The sequence below is a fragment of the Anthonomus grandis genome, chromosome 3 (assembly GCF_022605725.1).
Source record: "Anthonomus grandis grandis chromosome 3, icAntGran1.3, whole genome shotgun sequence".
Classification (NCBI taxonomy): Eukaryota; Metazoa; Arthropoda; class Insecta; order Coleoptera; family Curculionidae; genus Anthonomus; species Anthonomus grandis.
In genome coordinates this window covers 13,815,540-13,838,310 of record NC_065548.1, presented here as the reverse complement: position 1 = coordinate 13,838,310, position 22,771 = coordinate 13,815,540, and the positions used below count along the sequence as shown (strand labels likewise).

The 22,771-nt window shown below is 30.8% G+C and overlaps 1 long non-coding RNA gene across 1 annotated transcript; it reads left to right on the top strand.

Annotated features, from left to right (window-relative positions):
• The first annotated feature begins 9,660 nt into the window (after positions 1-9,660).
• Positions 9,661-10,812, top strand: LOC126734572 (uncharacterized). Its single transcript, XR_007660087.1, has 3 exons — positions 9,661-9,869; positions 9,937-10,139; positions 10,219-10,812. It is a non-coding gene; the product is annotated as an uncharacterized LOC126734572 (long non-coding RNA).
• Positions 10,813-22,771: the final 11,959 nt, after the last annotated feature.

Below are 22,771 nucleotides of genomic sequence, written 5' to 3'. Positions count from 1 at the left end.
AGAATTGAAGTTTTCCTCTACAAAATGACGTTATTAAATTTAAGATTCTATCTTTCGTCTTTCAATACATTAATCATCAACTTTGGGCAAATGGTATGTTCATAGAATATAAAATGTGTTCATAAAAAAAGTTGATAATGTACCAAAAAACTAAATATCAAATCTTAAATTTAGTGGAATTATTATACAGGGGGGCGTCAATAAAGTGCCATTTATTTTTTCAGTATCCGTCTTAAATAAAAACGCAATTTCGAAAAAAGAATTTTTGTTACAATATTTATGCTTTTGTTTAACATTATGTTTACTTTGGATAAAAAATGGTCTCATTTTTTAAATTTTGTCTAAGACAATGGGTTGGATAAAGACAGGTTTATGGTTAAAATAGTGAATAAGACCCTGGCACTTTATTGACGCCCCCCTGTATAAAATAATGCCACTAAATTTAAGATTTGATATTTAGTTTTTTGGTACATTATCAACTTTTTTTATGAACACATTTTATATTATATGAACATTCCATTTGCCCAAAGTTGATGATTAATGTATTGAAAGACGAAAGATGGAATCTTAAATTTAATAACGTCATTTTGTAAAGATGGGTAGTGAAACCCTTATAATGCAGTCGTCAATTCAATATGTAATTATTTATTTTAATATTTTCAGGTAACTAAAAAGGATTTTGACAAAGATTTATTTTGAATATATTGATCTAAAACAAATATGTTGAACCAAAGACAGACTTAAGGATTAAAATCATGTTCTAAAAAGAGGTACAGGACAAGTGCCATTTATTTTTAATTATGCTTAATTAAAAAAACTTAGGATTAAAATAGTGTATTAAAAATAGAGGGGTAATTTTTAATTTAGTAATTTTTAACGTAAAATTTGACCATAAAATTAAGTTTATTAATATATGATAACATTTTCGAAAGACCAAAGGCTCTAAAAATCCGAAATAAGAAATATAGGTCTATTTATATTTTAAGTATCTATCCTAACCCTTGAAAGCATGAATTTTTTCTTTTAAGTTAATTTATGTGTAATAATGTTCTTAAGGATCAAAGAGGCCAGGAAAATTAATAAAAAAAAGATTATTTTTATTTTGAAAAAACTGATTGTTGGCAAATGGCTACATTATGACTTAAGTGCTAAATTTATTCATTACGACATTTTTTGAAACAATTGTTTTATTTAGGCATAAAGCGACACCACATTTTTCACATTTTGTGCGGGTAAAGCCTTTACAGTTAGGGTACTTGCATCTCATTTTTAGATTTTCAATGACGGGCCAATGAGCAACTTGATCTGTGCGTACTTCTTTTGGAGGCACATGTTGTGTTGGTCCTCGACTGCGCTTCGCCGCTATTTCATTTTCGACACTACTGCTTGGCCTTCCACGCTTATTAGGTGCAGCCTTCCCTACATTGCATAAACATTTTGCAATCTCGGCCCTAAAGTCTGCCTGATTTAGAGTTTTTTTCCTTTTTCTTGGTATATCCTTTTGTACAAAAGCCAAGCATTTACAATGGTCAAATCCAAGAAATGATAAAATATTCTTATGTACCATTTTCGACTTTTTCTTTGTATTTTATATCGTCCCATCATGCTGTCTAATAAATCTACCCCGCCCATGTGCCTGTTATATTCTCGAATTACATATGGGCAGTCTACTTCAATTATTTTCTTCTCTTTTCTGTCATATCTGTTGACTTTTGTTAAGGGTTCTTTCCCTGCAAAGGAAGAGATCAGAGCCACATACTTATTGTCTTTCCATATTACGTTGGAAACATCAACTCCATCAATGGTTGAAATATATTTCTCACTTGTACCCCGGGGGGACTTTTTTAGAGCGGCTTCCGTAGAAAGTTTGTAGTCCGTTACCCTATTGCGCCTAACTGTACCCAATGAATAAATACCTTCCTTGGCAAGATATACCATAAGCGGAATGCTGGTGTAGTAGTTGTCATGATATAAGCGAAAGTTTTGTTGTCGTGGTATAATTCTTGATAATCTGACCACAATATTACCAGTAGAATCCAGATCAGGTTCGTTATTCTGCCTTTGTAAGTTATCCTGACCTGTGTAGATTTCAAATCTAAATGCATAGCCTGAGATCCCCGCCAATACGAAAAATTTGAAGCCCCATTTATGAGGCTTCATAGGCATATATTGCTTCATATAATGCCTTACTTTGGTAGAGCACATTTGCTCATCAGTACTACGATGCTGCTCTAGTGATACAGAGGAAAATTTTTCATTCAAATAATCACATAAAGGTCTTATTTTGTGAAGTCGGTCATGCCCAGGTTGATCTCCAGGTACAAAGCTTTGATTGTCATTGAAATGAATGTATTGGCGAATCTGTTCAAATTTATTTACACTCATGACATTTCTCACTTGTGGAAATTCTAAATCTTCACTCCAGAATGACCGGGAATTAGGCATATGGACTAAAGACATATATACTAGTATTCCTACATACTGCCGGATGTCAACATCTGTAAATGTCGGAGGCCTTTCTGGTTTTGCTTGAAAACTATAAAGATTCGTTTGTTGTATAATCTTGTTTATTAGATCTTCAGAAAAAAAATTGCTAAAAAATTGATACGGGGTGTCCAGCTGCATGATGTTATCATCAAGTTTTGTATTTCCGTGAAAGCGTAACTGATCCTCATTCAGCTCCAAACACTTTATGTTTTACACCTTTTACTGGTTTTTTATTAGTGGATCTTGCTGCTTGGAGCAAGATGGCAAGCTGAAATTATAATTGATTTATACCCATATCTCTTTAATACACTATTTTTGCAACATTTACTTTACATTACTTTAGATAAGACAGACAACATTTTGCAAGATAAAAACACTATTAAATATGTGCATGCATCCCAGAAACACAAACCTTAAATGAGATTCAATTAAAGAAAAAATAAACATTTCTCACCAAAATCAAGCTCTTCTTCTACCACTATAGAACCCCACCATTTCTTGATTTTAACAATATCGGTGTTAACAGTGGTATTTAGATTTATTGCATTTGTGTCATGCCAGAAAACTTACATCAATATAACTTAGTTTTCTAAACAAATTTTACGATAAAAATGCATAAATCTGTCCCATGCGTTTTTAATTCATTTTTTAACCATGTTGGTTCAACATATTTGTCTTCGGTAAATATATTCTTTGTCAAAATCCGTTTTGGTTACCTGAAAATATTGAAATTAGCAATTATATATTGAATTCATTATAATTGCTTAATTATCAATCTCTATCGAATACACTAATTTTTCTAAAATCTGCCTTCGCTCAACCCATTGCCTTATGCAACCTAATTTAATACAAAAATTGTTCCATACTACCCAAAGTATAAACATCAAGAGACAATATGCTAAACAAATGCAAACCTTTTAATAAATTGGTGTAATAAAGAGAGGTGAGTAAATTATATTAATTTATTGAGCGTACATGTTTCAAATGGTATGTAAACGCCACAACAATGAATCATAATTTCTTATCTTTTGCTTAATGTTCTTTTGATTGATTTAGAGACCAAAATAAATATTTGATCAAACAAGCCTCAATCTCACATTATATTATCTTTTCCTTTATCAAATTATTTACCCAGTATCCGCGAACCTCATTAATAGGTTACATACGGTGAACGTCATTGATGCTTGGTAAATTTTATAATTTTAGGTAAGTAACCTAACCGTTTTAAAGCGATTAAAAAAAAATTGTTTAATCTCCCTGTCCAAAAGATAAAAGTCACAATCCGACAACGCCGCACAGGTTTCTTAGTGTGCGCACGTGCGTCGTAAGAAACGAAGCGTCTGCGCGTACAACTTCGATTAGATACAAAATGCAATTAAAAGACATTCTTGGAATTCTTGAAGAATTTTACTTTCTTGCCGCCTAAACTCGCTTGCATCGGTCGTAAAGACCCCGTTTCGGAGAACGGAATTTTGCGTTTCACCTCGGGGCAATCGGATGACGCCTTTACGATCGATGATCGTTTTGCCGCCAAAATTATTTGTTTCGTACCTAATTACTTACTATATTATGTATCGTCTATAACTATGTTTTATTAATTATCACTTTTTTATTACATCATTAAAATGGCATTAAATCAGTTTTAATAATATTAAAACTGATTCAAAAAAAAAGTTTGTCTTAGGGAGGTTTCGATCTACGGCACTTTGATTGGCGATAATTTAGTTAGCTGAATGCCGATCGAATGGTTCCACGACCTCGGATCGATTCCGCGTTTAACCAAAAACTTTTTCTTTATCTTGAAAACAAAAAGAATATATAGGATGTAATTAATATATACATAATATCATATGAATGAGAAACAGAATTAGAGAATACATACCTATCGTGTGTTAAAAAAATCCCGACGACCCTAATAATTCGTGAATGCCCTCTTTTATCAAAAAATGTCCTAAATAAAAATTATAAATCTGTTTCAGATCTACATTAGGAAGATAACTTTGCATATACAGAAAGCTTCCCAATAGTAGTAGATACCGAAGCTACCTTTTTTTAAATGAAATGGTATATTTATTTATTTATTTATCTATCTACGCCAAACCATCTACAATAGATACTGTGTATTAATTATATAAATCAAGATCAACTGCAGATAAAACATGTAATAAAAGTCTGCATATTAGTAAAAATTGCCTAATGAAATGGGCTCATTGACGCCATAGCTAGTCCGATAGAATGGAACAAAACAACTATCGCTTCGTCTATTTCCAGAGGGTCTCTCCAACTTAATCCGAGCCAACAAGAGAACAGTATAACCTCTTAAATGTAAATATTGAAAAATCGATTGAAAATCTTTGGATGAATCTTAATAGCTCCATTTCTTCATAATTTCGTTTAGAAAGAAACCTTCCCAGTTTTACCATCTAGGTTCCACATGTTATATTATAATCATAGATCCAGGAAAGAAAAGGATCCAAAACACCCAAAGCATTAAGTTTGCCACGACGCATCCCATGAGTGACCCGGCACGGAAAAAAACTCCACTATAACTAAGACTAATAATCTTGACTAAAGATAAGCTTAGATTCATATTTCCGCAATGAAAACTAATTTTATTCCAGAAAACGTATTGGTGTTAATCCAATGCAAAAATTACATTTTATTTAAATATTAATAATATTTGTCTTAGTATAGCAATACTCGGCAGAACACGTTTGCGAATATTATTACAATAGGATAAAAGCTTTATTTAAGAATAGTAATCTTTTGATACAATTTTTTAATTGTATTGTTAGTTAGAAGTAACTAAATTTGAAATAAGCATCTTCAAACAAAACGGTAGGGTTTTCATTACAAAGAATAGTTAGTAGTATGGTTGTATATTTTAATAAGAATATAAAATTTGCTGTATCATCGAAGTTGAAAAATGCGCAGATACAATTTAAAAAAAGAACTACTTTCGCCTACTAGCTAATTTTCAACAGTTCTTCAATAGATTGATTAATGAATTAGATTAGGTAAAAAGAACCTCAAATCTTATGAGATTTATTTAAGTTTTTTTGTCAACAAATCATTAATACAGATGATAATGTTAGCCGTAATTTATAATTTAGGTAATTTGGTTAATTATAATTTAATTTTACTCTATAATTTGGTCTCCATCCGTACATTAATATAATAACATGTAGGTCAAGCTTCTTATTTCATTATGGAATAAAAGCATATGTAAGTCTAGGTAACAAAAACTCATATTAACGTTAAAAAAATATTTATTCTTTTTTATACAGTAGGTATACCATATAATATATGTGGACTGAATAATTCATAAAAAAATGTTATTCTATTCTAGGGTCTTGATAATGAATTTGCATTAAAACATTTTAAAGTGACACCTCCCATGAGGCATTCACATGCAGCAAAGAGAATTTAAAAATGACAAACAATTTTTTTTCAATTAACAACTTTCCAATTAATAAAGAATTTAAATTCCAAATCAAAAAATATTTAAAATTCCAGAACACCCGGTATTTTTCTAACAAACTCATTTTATCAAAATAATAGTACCTACGCACTTGCTATTAAATAGTGGACTTACATATATGAAACACAATTAAAATATCCTCAATTTTGATTGATAGCAATCGCAGCCATGCAACGTGTATACCCGACACCGGTGTATGGATCACTAAGCCCTTTGAACAGAGAACCAGAATAATGTAAACGGAGAAATCAAAACTGGGTTCATTTTTATCACATACCTTGAAGGATCAATTCCATTGATGGGATCAAATAACACTCGTGGAAATCACAAATCACAAACTACGTTTAAGGCAAATCATTAAACGAACAATTTGAAAGGGAAAATGAGAATCTATCGAATCGATCCTAAATGAAATTTACTCGCCTCTGCTATTGGTCGAAGTTCGAAGCAAGTGATACAACGTGATGTTTCTGTGGTACTTTTAACTGGATCCAAGCATAGCAAATATCTGTTGGGCATTTCAGGAAAGGTAAATTACTCCCGCTTGAAAAAATTAAATTATCGATTTAAGTAAAATAAATATTTGTGTGAAGGCACTGAAAATATATTTGTGAGGACATTATATGTAATTATAATAACAGGAACTTACAGTTGATTTAACTACAATATTTTCCCTAATATTAAATATAGCTTGTTCTTGAACCATTACAAATTTATTTTGATTTAAAATAAGGTTTACTTTAAATTTTAAGACAATCATATACATTTGAAAATAAAATTAAGGTGTTCTTATCTCAATGTTGTTACATTAGATTTAAACATAATTACAGTAGCTTTAGTTTTAGATATAGAATAGGATTTTTTTGCGTCGATCAAGTGCTTTAACAAAATCCGAATAGACCGAATCAACCTGAGACCCCCTTTCCAAATAAAAGCAAGTTCGTATCAGTAGATCTTCTCAACAAAGCCGAACTACTCTAGATTAATAAGATTTCGCAACGACCAAGAAAGTCTTTTACTGACTAAGAAAGAAGTCGAGTAATTTAGGTATCTCTGAGTGATTACAAACTGCTTGGTAGTAACCTCCTCCCTAGAACCAGATTTATATATTGTTTTTAAAAAGCTTCTCTTCCAAAAGATTGGAAAACAACCTGTGTCCAGAGAGTTGTTGAATATCAGAGAGAAGGGTGGGGTTGGTACGCAGATACACTGATGGAATAAAAATGCAGGAATTCCAACTGCTCCAGTACTGATCTTCGCCTTGCAGCCCTCAATGAACTCAAAAACTTCCTCCAATGTCAAGTGAATTTTGCCCAAATCTACGGAAATTTGAAAAATTAAAGTTGGCAACTCATCCCCTAAATCATGCACATAACCGGAAGAGAAATACGTAGCAAAGTAATTTGCTACACTTGCTTGGCTGTCACCAGCTCTATCTATCTGTATAATATATTCTCTGGGGAAAATCATTCTACGATTAATGCATGACCAGAAATTTAATAACGAGGGTTGTCATACAAGTTATTTTCAATTTTATTTATACGTTGGTGATGACAAGCCTTATATACCTTCTCACATTGTTACCTTAGGTTTGAAAAATGAAGATATTCAGCTTGATTTTTATTTTCTTTAAAATTTTTTTACACAGTACAAGAATGTGCTGTCAAGTGTGTGGATGGCTTCCAAAGGCCTGATGATACTCTAACTAGAGCGAAACACGTGTAGCCCATTAAATTACATGTTGTGAGACCGTGACTTTGTGTTTTTATTTGTTTTTCGTTAATTTTGTATGTTGGTCTCTTAGAGAAGAATGGATGAGATTTTTGGATTTGAAGAGTGAAGACGCCACGTTGTTTAGTATTTGTTTGGCAGCCATCAATAGTGAACGTTTTCAGTGAATTTGTGAAAATGGAGAAAATTGGTCATCGTTATGTGATACAATACTTTTATTTGAAAGGCCTCAGCCCAACCAATATAAAAGCTGAACTGGATTCTACTCTGGGTGAGTCTGCTCCTTCGTTAACAACAGTAAAATATTGGGTAGCAGAGTTTAAACGAGGCCGTACGAGCTGCCAAGACGAGCATCGCAGTGGTCGACCAAATGAGCAGACGACTCCAGAAATTTTAAAGAAAATTCACGAAGTGGTACTGGATGATCGTCGACTGAAAGTGCGCGAGCTAGCGGACATAGTAGGCATTTCAAAAAGTGCGGTACATCGCATATTAACTGAAAATTTTGACATGAGAAAGCTGTGTGAAAGATGGGTGCCGCGTTTGCTTACACTCGAGCAAAAACAGTGTCGTAAAGATGTTTCAATTGAGTGTTTAGCGTATTAGGAACAAAGCAGAATTTTTGCGTCGTTTCATAACCATGGGTCCATCAGTTCACACCTGAGACAAAAGAATAATGAAAACAATGGACTCAAAAGGGAGAACCGGCTCCAAAGAAGGCGAAAACCGTTTCATCTGCAGGCAAGGTCATGGCGTCGGATTTTTGGGATGCGCGAGGGATAATTTTCATTGACTATCTTGAAAAAGGTAAAACTATCAACGGCGAGTATTATGCGAACTTATTGCAACGTTTGAGTGAAGAAATGAAGCAAAAGGTTAAGAAGAAAGTGTTGTTTCATCAAGACAATGCACCAGCTCACAAATCCGTTATTGCAATGGCCAAAATTAACGAATTAAAGTTTGAATTGCTACCTCATGCACCCTATTTGCCAGATTTAGCCCCCCAGATTATTTTCTATTTCCAAACTTAAAAAAACTGGCTCAGTGATCAAAGATTTTCCAACGATGAAGAAGTGATGTCTGCAGTTAATGGGCTATTTCGAGGCGTAAGACACTTCTTATTATAAAAAGGGTATCGAACTTATAAAACATCGCTGGGAAAAGTGTATATAGTAGAGCCGCATAGGGCGAAAAAAGTGGTTCGCGTGCCAAACGGTGATGAAAGCAAACAACATATAGAGGTTAGTTAGTATTAAGTTACTGATTACAAAAAATAATGTTGCCCTCCCCCACCCCCGCGTCTCTCATCCCCCAACCCCCAAAATGTATTTTTTTTAAATTGTTAATATCTCGGATATCAATAGAGATAGAATAAAAAAAAATTCTCTGTTATTTTCACAAGTACGAGGGGCATAACAAATGTTGATGACCAAATCAATATCTCGAAAACTAAATGAGATATATAAAAATATAGTGTACGATTATTTATTACACATTTTTCTTTTGTAAATATTTTGAAAACAAGTGACCTCGGAAAAAAGGTTAAAATAAAAGTTTTTGCAAATTTCATAAGCTTTTTAGAAATGTGTATTAATGGGGGTAAAATCACTTCCTCCCCTAAAAATTTAGGTAGTTTTGTATTCAACATCAACATTTATAATATTGTTATAATTGATGGCATGGCAGAACTTCATCTTTTGCAAAAACCTAAAAGCATGAGGACCTGTTTAAATTTGGCCAACCATTTTATATCTGTCCTTTGGAATAAATATGGAAAATATGACGAAATACATTTAGTTTTTGACAGATACGATGATTCTTCTGTCAAACAAAATACTAGAAGTAAAAGGTATGAACAGAGCACCAAACAGTTTACTATTGGAGACCCTCTTAATATATCAAATGTTCAAATCAGAGATTTGTTGTCAAGCAATAGAACAAAAAACGAATTATCAGAATATTTGTCAAAAAAATGCCTGGACTCAGATTCGTTCAACAACAAAAAACTTTTTGCATCTTGGAACAGAAGCTGCATGACCAAAAGTGAAAATATTGAAGATTTTGCATCCAGCCAGGAAGAAGCTGATACCAAAATCATTTTACATGCTACATATGCTGCCAATCATGCTGAAAAAAAAAGAAGAAACATGTATTACTGTGTGCTCTCCGGGTATGAATTTACTACACGAAATATGTATGTATTAAAATATTTGTACATTTATTATTATATTTTTTAGACACCGATATATTTATTCTTCTCTTGAAGTACAGCGTAATCTTTGGTTGCCAACTGCAGTTTCAGACTGGAACAGGAGCAAAAAAGAGAAATGTTGATATAAACAAAAAAAAGGCCAACAGCTCACGTACCTACAGAAAGAGGCTTTACCCGCGTTTCATGCGCTATCAGGCTGCGATGTCACAGGAGGTTTTGCAAAAAAAGGTAAGAAAATATTAATGATTAAAACTTATAAAAATAAAACAATGTTTTTCTGCTAGGTTACATTGTCTTATTCTTTTAGGCAAACTGAAGTTTTTTAAAGCGTTTCAAGCTGCAGATGATCAAATATTAGCTTCTTTAATCGATCTTGGCAATATTGAAATAAAAGTGGAGAAAATATCAAATCAGCTAGAAAAATTTATTTGCATGGTGTATAACCTAAAAGCCAATATAACGACACTGGCGGAGTTACGCTGGTGGGGATTTTCCAAACAGCAGCTGGAAAGTGAGCAGAGCTCCCTCTAACCCAAAGTTCACTATTACCAGCTTTACGAAGAGCCCGATTACAGGCATATATTTGGATAAATGTCCATAAAAAAAACTCAAGTAGAACCAACCGAGTATCGCTGGCGAAAAGAAGAGAATGTGTTTCTACCAGTTCTCTCTGATCTACCAAATGTTGCGCCAAATGAAATTTTAAATTTAATCTCATGTGCCTGCAAAAAAATAGATGCACCACAAAACAGTGCAAGTGTGTTCAAAATAAACTTCAATGCACGGAGAGTTGTATGTGTGTGGACGAACTCTGTGAGAACCACAACTCTTTTGAAAATGAGAGTTCTGATGATGAATAATTTCTTTTTAACCTGTAAAGTAATTTTTAGTTTTTTATGTGCAATTTATTATACCAATCTGTACTTATTAAAGTAATAAATAAATGTGTTTTTTTCTATTTAAAAAAAAAGAGTCGGGGGGAGGTGGTATTAGTTTGGGTTAAAGAGGAGTTAGGTTTCTCGGTTTCTAATTCAACCACAAAAAAAATAAATCGCTAACATCAATAGTTTCCGAGATTTAAAAAGTTTACCCCTTAGGAGTGGAAGTGACTCAAACGTGGATGGAGGGGAAAATATGTATTAATTATTATATTTTTACTATCCTAAATAATAAATAAACAAAATTTCTATAAAAAGGTCGGTACATTATACTAAGTATTTTGTTAAATCTAGTGTGTGAATATATTTTTTTTTGGTTTTATGATTGATTTTATTTTTTTTTGAGGGGAGGGGTTAACGTAATCCAAACAATATGCACCTTTTTAAAAAGCTTAAAAAATTTGCATAATAAAATAGTTGAAGTTTTTTTTGTAGGATGAAATGTTAAAAAAATATTTGAAAAAAACTTAAATTTCCAACAAAAAAATATACAAATTTGAATATAGCTCCTTTAGTTTTTGAGATATGAAAATATTTCTAATGACCTTTATCTTTCTACTTCTTTCTACAAGTACTTGTGAATTTAACAGTAAAAAAGTGGACCGCTAGCATTATTAGTTTTCGAGATACAGCGATTTAAAAATTTTACCCTTTAAAGAGGGGTTGTGGGTGACTGACGCGGGGGTGGGGGGGGGGCAACATCGATTTTTATAATCAGTAACTTAATACCATCTAACCTATATAGGTTGTTTGCTTTCATCACAGTTTGGCACGCGAAATGCCCTATGCGGCTCTACTATCCACATAGCAAACATATATTATATGTAAATGCTATGTATATTCATAATATCCTGACGTATATACATACAATGTCTATTTTTAATGCTCTGTTTATTTTATGGATATGAAATAAATATACATTTGTCACACATTAGGTAATACATGGAATATACTATTAGTACGTACTGTGAATATCCTGAATATACTAGATATTTAAACTATATTCAAGAGTTATATTCTATGGATGTCTCATAAACATCTATTATATTCTATGTATCTGTTACATGTATCTTTATAGAATATACAAATACAATTTTTAATATTCCAGGATTTATAAAAAATAGCATAAGTAACTTTAAGGTCTTAAACTAGTTTGTGAGGAATTGAATATTGAGAATACATATTTTTACTTAAATTCCAAATATATATTTATTTATTCATTTGAAAGTATGACAAAATAAAGCAGATATTCGTTGGTCAAGAAAACTCTAAAAAAGGAGGAAGGCAAATAGGAGGAAACATTCAGCACAAAAATACTGCATTACATTCACTACATCTTTTAATTTTAATAAAAGGAAGTTCGCGCCGATGTTTGCCATGTTTTTCTGTATTTTTTTTTATTTATAAACAAAATTAGATCAAGATGTAAACGCTGTATAAAATAACACTTTTTTGTATATAAACGGTATATTTCGGGCGGCAGAACATTACAAATAGAAGTAAATATTACAATTACATTAGAACCAATGTAGTTTTTTACATACCTACACTTATAAAACAAATATTTAAAATTATCTATTGTTCTTAAGGCATTCTAAAAGAAATTAATGATTTTATTGTTTAACTTAAAATTAAATCAAATAACAAAATGTGAAAAGGATGATTCCCTTTGCCAAACGGAGTTTGGAGAGTGTCAACATAGACTGCAACTGAAAAAGGCTATAAAAAAAAATTGTTTTATTGCACAATATGGCCGCCCACTTTGTCCATGAATACATGGCAGATGCAAGTGAAAATATTCATTAAAAAAAATTCTTGTCTATATTTGAACTCTTAAAATATTAAATAATATACCTCATCTAATCCAATATGGAATTTTCTTAAGATGATAAGTAGGTTCAACACCCAAAATGTGAAACAAACATTACACAATACGCCTTTGCCCGGGATCACCTGCACCGTATTTACTGTACAGCAAATTGTTGTTGTTGTAACAAAACAAAAGTTGTTGTACAGCAAATACTGTGCAGGTGATCTTTGGTTGAATTCTCGACATTGTCTGTTCTTTTTTATTAAAAACATCAAAGTGACTTTCCTAAAATGACGCCAAGAGACGTCATTGTCGATGTATGTATCAAAGGTATAGGCGACGGTAATGTTCACAAAATATATACATTTATTATTTATACTTGAACATAAAAAAATTAAGTTAATCTCAATGTGTAATATATATACATAGAACATACACGATATTTTTTGCACTTTCTGGACTTTATAGGTATATACAGTGGATATCACATGCTATGTGGGTAATAGAGCTGAAAGGAGATTATGTTGAATTATGAAAAATAAATACATTTTTTTCCAAAATTTTCGTGTTTTCTTTCTTGGGTCGGGTACTTCTGGGACCACCCTCGTATCTTACTCCACTAGCAGGGATAGTTTAAAAAAGTACTTTATTAATTACTTTTTAAAAATCATTGTTTTTTATTATGAATCGACATTTATGCGCAATGGCACAGTGAATCGACATAATTGCAGGTAGTTTTCGAAGATGCATAAACGTAAGACGTAAACGTTATCTTAGTCGCTGTTTGACAGCTCTCCAAAAAGTGTTTTCGAAATACGTTTACTGCTAACCTAACGATAGCAAAAAGCTTTATTTCCAACAAACTTGTTTTTTATTGTTTTCTTGGTGATTATAATTCCTTAAATTTTCTAACCTCATTTTTATTTAATACTTAATACTAAACCAACTTTAAATATCTTATTAATATTTGGTCTAATATTATATCTAATTAGGTAGCGTTATTTAAATATTGGAAAGTACCTAAAGCTACAATATGATTGAAGATTTTGAAGCTCTAGAATCAGACAAAAATTATTGTGTATGATGTTCTATTTTGCTGGATCAACATGGGGATTATTTGCTAAGATGTCAATATTATGCAAAATTAAAACAAAAATAAATTTCTTTTTACTGTTTCAGACAAAAGGAGACTTAATAAACTTAAATTACGAATTATTATTATTTGACAATAATGTAAACAACATTAATGCACATGCGTTCCGCTAGGTTTAAGGCTATGCCTATCGTCCGTAAGATAGCGGAGGGTGCCGATAGGGATATACGATAAATGACACTTCAAATGTCATACATGTCAATTTGTGGTTACCAGTAATACTTTTTAATGGTTTCGAAAACTGTCTGTTGGTCAGATGAAAATCCGCACTGGATGCGTGAAACACATACCCAAAATGCTGAAAAGGTAAATGTTAGGGCAGGTATATTTGATAATATGATAATATATCCATTTTTTATTAAGGATAATTTAAATGCTAATTTGCTGGAAAATCAGATATCGGGTGGATCAGAAAACGATATGAGACAGAAAGATATAATAACAGAAATAAGACTTGCTAATAATAATTTTCATCAAATATGGTTTCAACAAGATGGTATCCCTCCTCATTTTGAAGTTAATGTAAGAAGATTTTTAGATACGACTTTTCCAAATTGTTGGATTGGCAGAAGAGGTGAAATTGAACGGCCAGCAAGAAGCCTTGATCTTAAACCCTTAGACTACTTTCTCTGGGGGCATTTAAAAAATAAAGTTTAGGCGACAAAGACGGAAACAATTAACGTATTACAAGACAGCATTAGAACAAAATGTGAATTGATAACTCCCGATATATTAGAAAACGTAGCAAATGTGTTTTGCTACATATTTATGGTTTAAATACTTTTTTGTATGTTTTTTGCATGCTATATTTATAATAAATTTAACATAATAATTTAAACCATTATATCTTTTAATGTTTTAAAGTTAGGTATAGCATATTTTTATTGTGTTAAAATTTTGCGTAGAATCGAAAAATGCTAGAAAAAATTTAGGACCATTCCAATTAAAAAAAAGGTAACTTTCGTCTCTACTACAGTAGTGATGCCTTCTGTATATGCAAAGTTAATTTCCTAATGTAGATCTGAAAGAGATCTATAATTTTTATTTGGGACACTTGTTGATAAAAGGGCGCGTTAAAAAATTATCAAGGGGTCAGGGATTTTTTTTACACAAGGTACAATGAAGGTTGTCGTCAAACTGACATAATATTCAACTAAAAGTCGTTATTTGGACCTTTTTAGGGGTTACTAAATGTATGGCAAATAAGATATTTTTTTTAACGTCAAGAAATTGTATCAATAATGAAAAGTTGACGGGTGATTCCATGGGGTTCTTTTTGATAGCTGGAGAGTCGCTGTAATCAAGCAAAAACAATGTACATATAAAGCTAAATGGATGATTGTAATTTCCAATAAAACTATCTTTATTATTTATCAGATAAATTTGTCACTGTTGATTTAATATTGATTAATTATTGTAGTTAAACTATGTGACAAAATAATTACATCAACAGACACATAGAATTTATGTACAAAAATGCAATTAAAAATAAAATTAATGAATGCATAGTTAAATTTTGATAAGGTAAACATATTTTTATAATTTTTTCTATTGTTTTCCTTTTGGTAAAAATAGATTCTTATGGAAGGAAAAGGTATTATGTACCACTGAGAAACAGCAACATCGTCAAGATAACATTTAAAAAAATTATATGTAATTACAAATGAAATTAATGAATGAATAATTAAATTTTGAATAAGATAAATATATTTTTATACTTTTTTCTGTTGCATTCCTTTTGGTAAAAAAAAAAACTTATGGAAGGAAAATGTATTATGTACTACTGAGAAGCAACAGCATCGTATAAGTCAACACACCAAAAATTTTATGTAAAAAACTATGCATCGTAATATTTTTTTTCTAATTATACGAAGAAAATATTTGTCTAATCCATTTTAAAGAAAATCAAAATTATTACGAGATTGCTTCCATTTTGAATGTTATATGGAATAAGAAGATTAATACAAGGGGGAAACAATAAAAAACAGCAGATTCTCATAATTTAATTCTTTTACTGAAAGATATGAAAATTATGACTCAGTGTGCATATCAAGATCCTTGGTTTGACTTTGCTATGCAAAATTTTGCCTTTTTTTACTTTATAAATCTCCATAAAGTTTATTTTCATTCTGAATATCTTACAACTTATAAAATCTACATCTCTGTATAACGCAGAGCAAGAATCCTGATTTTCCTGTTTTTACATATTATGAAATTCACTTAATTCATAAAATATTTTTTTTAAGTATCTGAAGACAAGTTTGTAAAGTCAGTGGTTACGTTTTAGGTAAATTCCACCTAACAGATTTTACATACCAAGTGAGTATGCCTAAATAGATAAATTGAAAGAAAAACTCAAGGAAAAATCCTAAAAATTATTAAAAAGATATAAAAATATGGTGACAATGTGATTTATTTCGAAGAATTACTGTTTTAGGGTCTAAATGTTTAAATGAATATAAATCTTTTAGTGCATGGTTTATCTTAAGTTGAAACATTGGTATAAGAGCAAGAGATTGCTATCGTTTGGACACATTTAAGGGTGGCATCTAACCTAAATAATGTTTCTTTTTTTGCTTTGTGAGACAATGTGGGATTATTTTTTTGGCATCTAATTTTGATACTGGTATGTGTTTTTTGGGTCTAATTAGTAATTATCTCAAATAAGTAAATTATTATACATCATTATAATTTCATTTACTCCACGGGTAAATGTTTAATTTTTAATTAAGTTATTATTCAAATCTCAAGGATAAGTTTATAGTACTTAAGTAGGAGTATAACATACGTATTAGAATAATTAAATAATACTATAGGACCATTTTAATAATACACATCATTGTAATTGGTAAAAGCTCTAGTGAAAATATTAATTATATTATTGTATCGGGGGAATATACGTTTAAGGTATTACTAATAATTGAAGGATATCTGCATAATAATAAATAAACTAAAACATACAGTTTTAAATATATATTCAAAAAAAAAGTATTTTTTTTTTGTAAATTTAAGAGTTTATTTAATTCCCGTCTCTTATTTTAAATTAAAATTTAGTTTTAGATAACTTTAGTATATTTATTTTAAATATTATTCTAATATATCGAATTCGAAAAAATGTTCCTATTATATGAATCCTGTGTTAAATGAAATCACTTTTTTTTACCCTCCACTGTAATCATATCACCCCAATTTAAATTGGGGGCACTTTTAAGGTTTTCTAACCTTAATTCTCCACCCCTGAGTTGTTCATATGAATTTACGTAACGTTTTTTTAATTCTTTTACGTCTCTTTATAGTACAGGTTAGACAGTTCGTGATGCACGTAAAACTTCATTTTAACTTAATTACATTAAGCTTTACGTAGGTAAGTTTGGCAATAATTTGTATAACACTTTGTATGTTTATAAAATGCTTCCCTAATATTTTAATTTTACTATTATCATCCAATAATTTATTATCGATGCAGTTATGTCATGTAATAAAAGCTCATAATGGGTATTATAAGATAAGATATATAACTTAATGAACTACTTTTTATTATCCTAACTATTAGTATAGATTTGTTATAGAAATCAATTGTACCGATAGTAGTATTTACAATGGACTTTTTTAAATTTATGTCACTACTTGGTAAGTTAAATTGAAAATAAATTATTTAATAGATAAAAAAATTCCATTCATTTTTGATGCATATATTTTAATCTGCGGTGATTTAAATTTCTATACTATTAATTGGATACCGAGAGAAACTTACTATGTAGCTGAAAATCATAACCCTACCTAAATTTAATACTTTTTATGACATGCTTAACTTCTTTGGTCTTTTCCAAATGAATAATCTCAAAAACCAAAATAACCGAATACTTGATTTAATTTTAACCAACGTTTTAGTGTTTTGTCAAAACATTAAGCACTGTCAGCTCCCTTTGGTCCAAGAGGACCCCCATCATAAATCTATGGAATCTGATATTTGCCTTTCACCTGTGGATAAACTTAATTGCAAGTATAACACTAATGTCCATAATTTTAAAAAAGGTGATTACGATGCTCTAAATTTGCATTTTGATAATTTTGATTGGGAAGACATTTTTAAAGATCATAACATAGATTTATGTATAAGTAAATTCTATGAAATTGTAGGTAAACCATGCAAGCAATAAATAATTTTGTACCTTTAAAACAAATTAATAAAAATTTTCCACTTTATTTTAGTAAAAAAACTATTGATAAAATTTTGCAAAAGAATCGAGCTCATAAAAAATGGAAAAGATCAAACTCTGAAATTCATCATCGCGTATTTAGTGAGTTACGTCGACAAAGTAAAACAATAATACATTCGGATTATGTTAATTATGTAAAATCTGTTGATAATGATATTTCAAAGAATAAAAAGAAATTCTGGCAATTGATCTCGGTTAACAACAAAAGTAGTGGAATACCCCTATATACCTTGATCAGAAAGCTGCTCAGGGATCTCAGGTCAGCCAACTTTTCTCAGATTTTTTTAGGGAAGCTTTTCAACCCTATGTACAGTCAGTAAATCATAATAATTCACCCATATTTGATGCAATTATTCCTAATGCATTCTTTTTAGATTCAGAGGAAGTATGGAGAGCTCTGTCCGACTTGGACGAGAGTAAGGGTGGCGGGCCTGAATGTATACCGTCTTTTTTAGTAAAAAATTGTGCACATTCGCTATATAAACCATTGTCTATTATTTATAACTTATCTCTTAAGCAATGTATATTCCCTTGCAAGTGGAAGATGGCTAATGTGGTGCCAATTTATAAAAGTGGTGACAAATCTAGTGTGAAAAATTATAGACCAATAAGTAAACTTGATATCTTCGGAAAAATTTTTGAATCATTAATTCATAATAAATTGATACATTTTCTAAAACCTATAATTATCGATGAGCAGCACGGTTTTTTTCCCAAACGATCAATTGATTCCAACTTAGTTGTTTACTCGGAATATATACTCTGTTTAATGGATTGTCAGACGCAGGTAGACTCTGTGTACACCGACTTCAGCAAAGCATTTGACAAAATTGATCATAACACTTTATTACAGAAACTTGCTGAAGTGGGAGTTCATGGAGATCTCCTGCGGTGGTTAGCGTCGTACATTTTTAATCGATCCCAGTATGTCACTGCACATGGCCACCAGTCCTCCACGTATCCAGTTACCTCAGGAGTACCTCAAGGTTCCCATTTGGGGCTCTTACTATTTATAATCTATCTTACAAAATGATTTGGACAGATTTTATGAGTATTGTCAGAGAAATAAACTTTACCTTAATTATGATAAATGCGCATTCATTAGTTTTACATGTAATACTAACTTATTATTTCAATTCGACTATAATTTTAATGGAATTCTGCTTAAGAGGACTGACAAAGTGCGGGATCTGGGCTAACAGATTGGAAACAATACAAAATAAATTTTTAAGATTTTTAGACTATAAAAATACTGGTATATTTAACCTACATGCAAATTTAATAGAACTTAGAGTTAAATATCAATTATATTCACTTGAAACACGGCGCTCTCACACAGACATGTTCTTTCTCTATAAAATAATTAACTATCAGATTGACTCGAGTTATCTAATATCCCAAATACCTTTCCATATACCTCAGCGAAATTTTCGAAATTCTTATTTGTTTCCAGTCTGTTTGTATAGAACCAATGTAGCAAGAAATTCGCCGTTAAGTCATATGCTTTCCTTACATAATTCCAAATTTTTTTCTGTAGATTTATTTTGCCGCTCTCTTTCTATGTTTAAAAAGAGAATCAGAGATCCTTGTTCTAATAAAAAAAAAAACTCAAAATTAGAAACTTAGCACTTTACTGTATTTCTGCCCTTATATTATTTTTTAATTTTGTATTAGTTAAGTACACCTGAAACACTTGGTAATTTGTGGATGTTCCTTTGGGTTTCGGCCTGTTAACATCCTATTTGTTTTTGATAAATAAATAAATAAATAAATAAATATAGAGTACAAATTATTATATAATTATATAAGAATTTTTTTAAATATAATTTATAGAAAAGTATATTTTGAAAAACCTTGAAATAGTGAAACTATAATCAGAATATTTGGGTTATGTATATTTTTTGTTAAGTTTACAATATTTTTTTTGTCCAATTCCAAATTTTTTGTCTTAATTAAAAAATTGAATATAAATGAATACTACAGACACTAAATCAATTGAATCAAAATTTTCTGTAATATTGGAGCTGCCTAAAGCTAACCTAAAACTGTTTTAATTTTTGAATTAGAAGCAATAACAACATTTTGGAACATAAAAAACACCCTATATATGGGTTAATAGTACATAGTTGCAACAAAATTATGATTCTATAATTACAAAAAAAAAAATGAAAATTTCATGTCATTTTCTTATTATGCATCGGAAATAATGCCATACTTCCGATTTTACCGGAAATAAAAGTCATTAAGTATAAACTTTTTCAATAATGAGGTTAGAATGTTTCTTCAATTTAATAAAAAATACTTGCATTAAATTAATCTTATTACATCAAACCCGTGTAATTAAAAATATTCCTTCATATTCATTGCGCATTTGCATTCAGTGCAGATTTTTTTAGTTTAAAGAAAACTAAAGCCGATGGCAAACTTTAATTAAAATATAAATAATTATTTTCACACTGCTCAAATAAATTATAGAATTATAAAAAAAAAGATTTTTTTTTTACATCATTTAAACGATTATCGACGTCATGCCATTTAATTAAGTTAAGCCGCAGTTAATTAACGTAATTTTCTTAATGATGAATTCTTCTTGAGGCCTTTGAGCAATTTCCCCATAAAGCCGATTAGCTTATCATCAATCAATAAAACTAATGAATTTTGGTTATTTTTGACTCCTACGACGTCATTTTCAATCTCTTAAAACAGACTTTATATTAATTTTAATAGACATTAATTACCAATAATTAAAACTAAAAAATTAATGATTTAATTTTTCCATTCTAATTTAAATAATGATTCAATATACTAAAAACTTACTTTCCGGTACGAAAAACTGAGCACTTAACATTTTATATTGTATAATTTCTTTTTAAATGTTTTGCGATGTTGTATTGTTCTACTAACTTACACACAAATAAAACAACATGTTCTGAATAACTTCTTTTCATTTATTTGAAAAAAAAATCTATTTTATTACAACACTATCAAAACAGATAAATTAGTAGTTTGCTTAAATTACTAAAAAGTTAAACGAATTACGAACAAAAACATTTTTAATATCAAGTTGCCCTCACGAGCCCAAAGGATTGCTTCCATTCTTTTTGGCATATGTAAAATCAAGTGACGAAGATCCCATTCCTCTGAAACAACGTATTATAATTCATTTAAGGTTTAAGGAGCAAGAATAAAACTTGGTAGTCTTCGCCCAAGCATGTCCCAAGCATGTTTAATTGAGTTCGCATCTGGACTTAAGGTTGGCCACTCCAAGACAGGAATCTCTACGGCTCGTTTAATTATTCTTGAGTAACTTTCGCGTTGTTGACGTTATCATGCATCAGAATAAAATTATTTTCAATAAAAGGAATAATAAAATCTTGCAGACTTTCATGTGTGTACCTGACAGCACTTAAAGGGCTCTTGAAATGACCTATAACTCTGTATGTGCTTCTAGAGAAATTACAGCACATACCTTAAGTGAACTACCTTGGTAGCCTACCCTAGGATTAAAGGTGCATTCTGCATACATACTGCTTCAAAACGTTATAGTGATTTTCGCATCATCTTTTTACAACTATCGGAAAACCTAGGCTAAACCTCGACTTACAAGTAGACAGAAGGCACTGCATCTCTTCTATTTCACCCCAGTGTTCATGATTACGGCAAACTGAAGTTGCATAAGACGATGACGTCTAAGAAGCTCTGGAAACCTATTCGGGTCTATGATTAGCTGTAGCATCGGAGACAATGTAAGATGATAAACTGATCATCAAGAGCGTTAGTTCTTCATTGGAGGCATTAGTTCCAAATCGTCGTGCTATTTGATACGGGATGATAACGTTGAGCAATAAAAAACTCACTTTTTTGGTCTTAAATCAACGTAACCAAAGCATTAGCTGGTTTAGGCAATAGCAAGGCATTTTTACCTCAAATAAATTTAGCAAAGCTTTTAAACGAGTTGCTAAACACAACAAAACTTTAGAAAAAATGTCGCATTTTTTATTTTTCTATTTTAAGATGAATTGGCTCAAAATCAATAAATAAAAGTTCTGTCCATTGACTTCTGTCGTGTAATTCTTAAAATAGGTTTAATTTACAATTTACTGGCGTTCTTGTGAAAGATTAGCAAATATTAAAATTTGTAAATTCTTTCGTCATCATCATCATTGCCAGCTAGTCGCCCATCGTTGGACATACAGCTCCCCTAATCGTTGCAACTCTTCACGGATTTGTGCTCTCCTCATCCAGCTGTTTCCAATAAATCTCTTGACATCTGATCTGGGTCGTCCTTTGTTTTTCTTACTAGTCCACGGTCTCTACTGAACACAAGCAATGAACACATACGTTCCACGACATCTGTCACTTTAGATCTATGCCGAATTTTTTCGTTGCTTATTCGGTCTACAAGAGTTACATCTACCATTCTCCTTTCCATTGCGTATGCTCATTGCACAGCTTGTCAAATTCAAACAAATCCTAATAATAAGACCATTATTGAAATATCGACAGATAATATAATAAATTCAGTAATGCAACAAATAACAATATCAAACTCATTAACTGGTGCAATATAAAACTAATCGTAGGTGTTACATTGAATACTTAAACAACTAACAATCTAATTCTATCTGAAATAACAGATTTGAAATGATTCAAGGTCATACCAAACAGACCAAAATCAATCCTTAGCTGAACATGGCCTCTTTCTAGGCCAAAGTCGTGTCATAAATATTAAGATAAAA